Source organism: Vanessa atalanta, chromosome 4 (genome assembly GCF_905147765.1).
Source record: "Vanessa atalanta chromosome 4, ilVanAtal1.2, whole genome shotgun sequence".
NCBI lineage: Eukaryota > Metazoa > Arthropoda > Insecta > Lepidoptera > Nymphalidae > Vanessa > Vanessa atalanta.
Window position 1 is genome coordinate 2,987,220 of NC_061874.1, and position 8,855 is coordinate 2,996,074.

General features: G+C 32.3%; 1 non-coding gene across 1 annotated transcript; it reads right to left on the reverse strand.

Moving 5' to 3' along the window:
* Nucleotides 1–1,042: 1,042 nt before the first annotated feature.
* On the reverse strand, nucleotides 1,043–1,122 carry Trnal-uag. The gene has a single exon. It is a non-coding gene; the product is annotated as a tRNA-Leu (tRNA).
* Nucleotides 1,123–8,855: the final 7,733 nt, after the last annotated feature.

Here is an 8,855-nt window from a genome sequence, read left to right on the forward strand (position 1 = left end):
CATTTTAATGTAAATAACAGCGTAATTCGAGCCAAGGCTTTGTGATAACGAAAACAAAATACAAAAAAGTCTCGACGACATCTGCAAATAGGGAAATTATGAAACCGCGGCGAATGCTAGCGTTCGGCCTTTGTTCGCACGGCTTTTGTTTTAACCTTTCAGAATTTTAATTGAAAAATCAAACGGGTTAGATTCTCTAGGTTTAATTATTTTCGGTTAGTATAATTTATTAATATTTTTTATGTTCGTCAGATTTGAAATTCGAAGGATAATTTTGTATATTACGTTACTTTGATTTACTATTTGGCAACACGATTTTTTGATTTTTTTTTGTTTGAGACCTTTACTTTTACCGCAGCTAGTAAATACCCAAACGTTTTGTATATTTTTTTTTATAGGCTTGCATATATTTTGTATTTTTTAAATAACACCGACAATTCTGATCAACACAAAATGTCTATTAAGAATAATTACTAACGATCATATGCTACTCTAATAAAGAGTGAGTTTTATTTATTTTTCTAGATTCATTTATAGCGGTTTTAATCGGATTCATTGATTTTTATATATCGTATAGTATTATCAATCAATCAGGTGTCATATTATGTCGAAAAAATATAAAAAATAAAAATTTAAATGCTTTGAAATGGACATAGATTATAAAATATTTAATCAAGTTGTATATTTATTTATATACAAAATCCTATAATAGATTTTCAAAAAGCTTTTAAAAGTTGAAACTGAAATCCGAAACATCGCAATTTATATTTTATGTTTTTAGGAATGGTAGATTAAACAAAAAGTTTTGCTTGTTTTATTAAGCTATTGTTGAACCATAGTTATTCGAATTTAATTATTATTTTGGCTTACACTATGGAGTCTATGGCACGAATATAAAACTGAATCAATAAATCAAACTTCAGTGCTAAAATCAACAATCTAAATTGACTATACTAAAGTATACTCTTTAATGCAATTTTAAACCATACATTTTTTTTTATATTTATCAGTATATGATATATTTTTTTATAAAAATATAATTTGACAGCGGTGGGATTCGAACCCACGCCCTTTCGGACTGGTGCCTAAAACCAGCGCCTTAGACCGCTCGGCCACGCTGCCTGTGCAAGTACTGTTGAAATATCGATTTTATTTTAAAAACAGAAATACAAATGTTGTCTATCCCAAAATAATAGGAAAAATATATCCACAGAAACGGCTATTCATTATTTTATTATGATATTACATTTATTTGAATATTAAAATAGTGCCTGAAGATCTTTAAATCCTGGGTCAGTTTAATGAAGCTCCTTACTTAATTTATTTGTTGAGCTGGAAGACCGAGCACGGAAGTTACCAGCGTTATATTTCCTGTGTCTGGAAACGCTCCAATAACTATAGTTAATAGCGCCTACATTTCTAATCGTGTCGAATTACCATCCTATCAGACTACAAGAGGCAATAAGGTCAGAATCATAAGGATATTGAATAAGAATTATTAAATGGAACATGTATATCGACAATTTTAACAACAGCTAAACAAATTCAGAAGTACCTTGCCTTGCCTTTTGCCTTTGATATGTAGATTGGCAGCTCTTAATTATGCATTTTAATAAAGTTTTTTTTTTTAACTTTCTAATTTAGTTTATATACCTATTGCTTATATTGTGGATAGATTTTTTTTTTTTGCTTTATACATTTTATGCCTTATTTTTATACAATTGAGGTACAAGTTTTTGTCTTTATTTTGTCAACCGTGTGTTTTTATTTCCACGTTCAATTTGGTGATCTTTAAATATATATCATCCTGCCCTTATCCCAATTTTACTTGGGGTCGGCGCAGCATGTCTTCTTCTTCCATACTTCGGTGATCTTTAAATATATGAATGGAATAATAAAACCCGCGTGAGAATTTATATTTCTTCGTTGTAATTAAAAAACGTTTTTAATTGCATGCAAATCATTAGTTAAACAATAATTAAACAAACATTATAAAATAAAATAAGGTGTGAAGTTGTCTTTGTCGAGCGAATTGACATTGAATTGTGACCCTGTGCACGCGCACCAGAATTTAATTCGAACTAAAAAAATAAAAGAATTGGAACTAAAAAAATAAAAAGATTGCTCATATAGTGACGCATCATTTTCTTTAAATTGTAACAGTAAAAATCGTTATACATGTATTCCTGTGTTTTGATTTGAACAGTGGCTCACAGACAAATCTACTTACAGTAAAAATGTAATTGCAGCAGTAGGAGACATAACATATTACATAGCTAGCTGAAGCGGTTTTACTAGCGTGAAATTTTACCCCCTCGAGGAGTGAATTAAAAAAAATATCCTATGTACCTCTCCGGAACTCTTACTATCTCTATAACAATTGAGTTCTGCGGTTTAAGTGCGAAGAGGTAACAGACAGAGTTACTTAAGCATTCACACTCATCAGATATTCTACCGCCGAACAGCAGTACCCAGTATTGTTATACTCCGGTTTGAAGGGTGACTGAGCCAGTGTAACTACAGGCAAAATCTAAAACTGCAAACAAGCAAAGCTAGAATTCTTTACTAGTAATGATTATTTGCAAGGAATTAATATTTTATAATTTCCCTCCAGATTGGCGTATTTTTTATATCATATTTAATCCACAGATTAAACGTTCGTGGAAATGACGTTTGATTCAATCGATTTTCTCCTCAATATATACCTATGATGTGTTCGCAGTAACAATGGAAAGAAAATTAATACATTTATTTGGTTTTATAGTAGTTTAAAGATTGCACATATGAATGCCCTGTTATTTATGGACCTTCACTGTTTAAACTTACTCGTTCCAGCTAGATCGCTTCCATTGCGGTCTAGTCTGAGCAACGTATTGCCATATAAAAGACAAATAAAGTATTAGTAATGGGGTGCCCAAAGCGTCAGGACCGAACCTGCAAATTTAACATCGCTAGGCGAGTCGTTAACCTGGTTAGCAAACTAAGAAGTTAGGTTATATCTAAGCGTAAATATCTTATAAAAAGCGATCCATGAAGTTACATATACACTGCATAAAACTCAAACAAAAATTCGTTTTGTATTTTGAAAGTATACAATGGTGATAATTTTAATCTTTATCATTGCAATCGTTTTAAAGGGAAGCAAGTCAATTGCAGGGCACGTGATAGTGCTAAGTGCACGAAAAATCATTTCTCGGCACGACCGGAAATTATTCAGGCACAGGACCAATGGAATTAGGAGTTTTCTGAGGCATGGCAGTGGAAACGATATCAATTGTAGTAATCGAGACTCAAGCTGCTACTGAGAATTTATCCGAAAAATCCAAATCAACGACCCCACGAAACCACGACCTGGGTTTCTATGGTCTCATAAGCTAATCACTACACCGATGAATATTAAGAATATGACGTCACAAATAAAAAATAATAGAGTGTAACGCCACCTTTAATTGTTCAGCTGGGCGTGTTTTATGGCAAAATACCTTAGAGCTTATTATAGTTATGCAAAATATGGTAAATGAATAAAATCCCTATAGTATTTTTGTTTATTCGGGTTGTTCTTTGTCTTAAACTAGACACATTTATTTGATTTTATAAAGAACATCTCTATATGGGTTACAAACATCAGTTTCTTTAGTAAATAAAACCCGCAAGAACCAAATAATACGGAAAGCGCAATTCATGAGCGATTAGCGGTTCATTGAGCATCTTATTTTAATGTGAAAAATCCATTGGCACCTGACAGGCGCCACTTTAAATATTAGAAATATAAACTGTAAATGTGCTATTCTGGGCTAAAGTTTTATTTTGAATTAATTTAAATAATTTTATATCCACAACGCTGCACTACAATGGATTCACAGACAAAGACAGATAAAGTAAAAAAAGAGTTTTCTAAAATTGAATATTTCGCTGGCTGACGGCATTAAAAAAAGTACTTGGTATAAATAAAAAAAAATGCGGCGTTGGATTTTTGCACTCATATACTTATTTATAATTATTATTATTTTTATTATTTTATCGGTAGCTGGAGATATGGGTCGGATGATGGTAAATATTTACCACTGCCTACAGACATTGGTGTGGTATTCAATAATAACCATCACGCCACCAACCTTGGGAACAGAGATATTAGGTCTTGTCTTGTGCATATCACCCTTCAAGCCACAACAAAGCAAGTATAACTTAGCCGTTGGATGTGCGGAGACGGTCTTGCACAAAGCCCTACCACCAAGTGAAGTAAGCAGTTTATTTGTATATAGTTATTTACTATTACCTTATGAATTAAGATCGGAAATGTTATTATGGAAAAGTAGAAAACTGGTATATTTTGTATGCATGTTTAGGTGTTTGTTTAATATGTTAAAGTAAACGGTTTATGGATTGTTGTTTTTGATTTTCACATAATAAAGTTTTTTTTATCATTATTAATTATGATAAGGTACCACTTATCCAAGTGGCACCTTTATCTATATGTACTGCAATGAATAAAATAAAATTCCTATGTTTAATATAGAAACGTTACACTTACTGATTGATTAACTAAATACTACCGGTTCGACAAAGACGTGATCTGAGAAGAACCGGCGAATGAAACTCAGTGGATTGATAAACCATTCCTAACGAAAAAACACGAACACTAATTTAAATACAAAACGCGAAATTTTATTCATATTACAAATTAACATGGCGAAACATGACGTTGAAATTGATAAATAGTCAAAACAATAATGTAAATTTGATTTAATTACGTATCACGATCGTCATAAATCACTTTAAGTCAAATTATAACAGTAATGACACATCGTTGTTTAATTATAACAAGTGTATGATTAACTCAGATCAAATGTCCTAGCAACACTAAAGCTATCTTTCTTTTTCTTGTATCTAATTATTAATTTATAACTTGTGGCACACGTCGCCAACTTGGCTGGAAGTTGTAGTCAGCTCGCTCGGTCTCTTCGCAAACAGTAACTCAGCCACTTTTGTAAAACTTAGGAAGGCACACATTTACGTGATTTCGTAATGCTTACCGTTTGCCCGAAAGGGATAGATTTTTTTTGTAAGTGAATATTTTATATACGTTTTATCATCGATTGTATCTTTAGTTATAAGAAATATTGTCAGGATTTTAGAAGCAGTCCGATTTAACAAAATATTTTTGGCTTATAATTCAAATTTTCAATTAATTCATTTTTTTAAAAAGTAAAAAGTAATTCATAACACAAATCCACAATATATACAAATCAGTGAAAACAGTGAAGTTTATTACGACTACTCTCCAAAGTAGGGTAGTTGATATAATATCAGTGTATCTTTGAGTCTGTCGTGGCATTGTAGTTCCCTAACCGATTATGATTTTCGTTTTTAAATATATTGATAAAAATCAAACTACAAACAACCGAACATTTTAAATTAATAAATTAATCGTATAATATTAAAAAGTTATGGTGTATTTATCTAACCGCGTAATGTATATTACACGTAGTGCCGTCGGGGATTAAAGCATAGATTTTTTTGTAGTTACGAACACGCGACAGAGCCACATAAAGCTAGCCGTGTGAACTGGACTCGCTTAAAAGTAAACGATATTTTTTTTTGCAATGAGAAGGAGCCGGGGTATAAACATAAAATCATTTGCGCCGTACCCATTTATATTTGGTGCCAGTTGAAGGTGCCCTGCTGCACTTAAAAGAAGGCTCCGACCTTTACTGTGTATACCGTAATAAGCTAAATAAATATATTTTATTTATTTATTATATTTATACTATATTTATTTTAAAATGCAAAGGGATGATATAACATCAGTGGAACTCTTTAAAAAGGTTTTAACCTCATCACCCCTAGTTCCATAACATCTTGATTTTAATAAAAAAGGCGTTATATGTTTCCCCAAGGTTACATAAATCATTGAAAACTGTATCCAAATCGGTTAAGCCGATTCCGAGATTAGCGGAACGAATAGATAAACAAAAAAAAAAAACTAAAAATTATATTTTTGTAATCTATTGCGTTAATAAATACCTCCAATAATATTTTTCTCGAATATCTTTCATGTACAGGGTTTCGATCAGTTACTGAAAAATATTCAATTACTGAAAAATTATATTAAATCGAATAATATTTAAGTATGTTTTTTTATTAAAGTTGAAGAGTAGTCTTAAAATTTTTAAGCACTTTCGACGGTAAGAAATTCTGTATATAGATTTAAGGTATAACAAATAATATTATTATTATCGGTGTAGGGCTGAAAGCCATCGAGTTGGAGCGCCCTTGACTTATGCTCGAATGACTCTTGAAGCAAGTGGAGGAAAATGGAGTTCACAGTGTAATTATCGATCTTTCAAATGTATACTTGTATTTTCAAAAAAAGAAATGATAATACAAAAAAATACAGTAATAAATATCCGAATTACGCTTTCAAAAGGATCTTTCTAGAATAGTTCCATTCAGTGATGAAGGCGCACTCCTCCTTCTTAAACTATATGTAAAAATATTTTTGTATTCTTTTTTGCTGTCATCTTATGTTAATCATTGCACGCACACTAATATATCTTATAAGGACGAGTGTCACTCAATGAACCAATGAACGACACAACACGATAATTTAACAAAGAGGAGGGCGCGCTCGTAAATGAATAGATCTATATTAGTACGTAATGTAGAAGAACTACCCACATCTATTATTCAGAACTACATAAGCAAAATTGGAGGAGGTATTTATATGTAAATGTAACAGATTCATTATCTCTTTCAATTTAAAACAATTTGTATGTCTGGTAGTAAAAATCTATCGTACGGTACCAAAATAGTATGATTAAAAATATATTATTTTCAATTTGTAAATAGTAAAGAGATATAATAACAAGATAGGATAGATATGGACAGCTTGTGAAATTTAAGCGAAAATCGTGGGTCAAATCTCGGGCAGTAATATTGAATTTCTACTACGTATGTACTTAAAATATACTAGAAGATTTCTTTATTAGTGGCCTTTACGTGTTGTGCTCAAATAGAGATAATAAAGTTAAAAAAAAAAAAACAAAAGCAAAAGCGTTATACGATCATTAAACGTTTATACTTCGGAAAAATAGCACAGAATATACAGGCGTATTCTATGCTAGATACACACCTGTACATCACCTATTTGTTTTTGCAATTTTATGGCGGGTGTTAAGAATTTCATACGTGGCCGGATGTTTTTCACATAACTTGGACGGGCAAATGCCATAACATCGGAGCTATAAATAATAATAAATATTAAACATATCACCAATGTCCTACCAACCTTGGGAACTCCCCCGAGTACGCCACTGGCAGCTGGGCGTCAACGAAGCTAACGCCGGTGCAAAACACCTGGGAGCTTGAGCAGCTAGAAGGCTAGCCAACGAGGCCACTCACATGGTCCGCCCTGCCGAATCAGAGACGTACCAGAAGCAGCCCCGCGGCATCCCTCCTCGCCAGTCTTAGTCGCGGCCGACGAGCAAGCTCAAGCCAGCCCCGTTAGCCAGAGTACACCACAAGGAGGTGACTGACATGTACCCCTAGGTGACTCACCCAATAACTAAATAATATACAATAATAAAATATTGCTGTTTTCTGGGAAAATATCGAATGAGTGGTTGGTCCCTATCCAAGGCCTATTAAAAATTAACAAAAATATAATTATATTATAATAATATAAATAAACACCTTTTCATATAAAAATTCTAAATACGAAAGGTTTGTCGTTAACAAGAAAAACAAAGTAAATTATTTTGTTTTTTGTAAAAAAAACAACTCAAAAACGTTAAATGTTTAAATGGAAACCGATGTTGGACGCCATTTCGAGGGCTGTCAAACCCTTTGACACTTATACTCAGTATTAAGTGAGAAGCTCTTAACGAATGTCCGCTGAAGTGCTTCATTATGACAGAGTATTTTAAAGGGGATCCTGAATGATATAAATTTAAATGTTTTATGTATACAAGGATAATATAATCCAAGATGATATTTCCGAATAATATTTTGTTTACATAAATTAGGTACTGACTTACTATATTAGTTTTAAATAAAATAAAAAAATACTGGTAGTAGGGCTTGCTGCAAGCCCGTCTGGTTCTACCAAACAGTAATACTTATTACTGTTGAGTTTCAGTAACTACTGGTACGACGAAGATAATATCTAGTTCCCCAGTTTGGTGGCGCATTGGCGAAGTAAGAACTAATCCATATTTCTAATCACTTATTATCAGGTGGCCTATTTGCTGGTACTATAATATCATAAAAGGCTACCCTCTCGGTGATAAATATTCACAACCTTGAGAATATATTAGACGTTAGTTCTGTCTTATAAAGGCTTTCTGACGATAAATACTCTATTATCCCGTAGTTTCGAAATTGATAGAACTTATATCCTCAAGCCTCAGAAAGCACTAGATAGTCATTTCATGCCAACCACTGCACATGCACACATGCACAAGTTTAACACTTTAACGTGTTTAGTTTTTAGAAAATTTAATTCTAAGCTAATAGTAATAGTATAGTTTTTTATGGTTGACAATAAAAGAGTAGTGTCTAGTATCGTTGACATTTCCGCAGGCGGACATGCAATGTGTTTATGCACGCAGACTACAATGCAAAAGTTTACTTTTTTTAACTGATTAAATCTACAGAAAGGTTAAATTTTAAAATGGCAAAATCATAAAAGCTTTTTCAATTTGTATGTACTCCTTTAAATGATTTTCAAAATATATAGTAGAAATAAACATATGTAACTTCTGAGGTATATAAAGATAAGGGTACGATGTAAAGAGATTGCAGTGATTTATATCATTTCCAACTTAAATGTAGTTGCAAGTTCGAGAGTTCTGTAC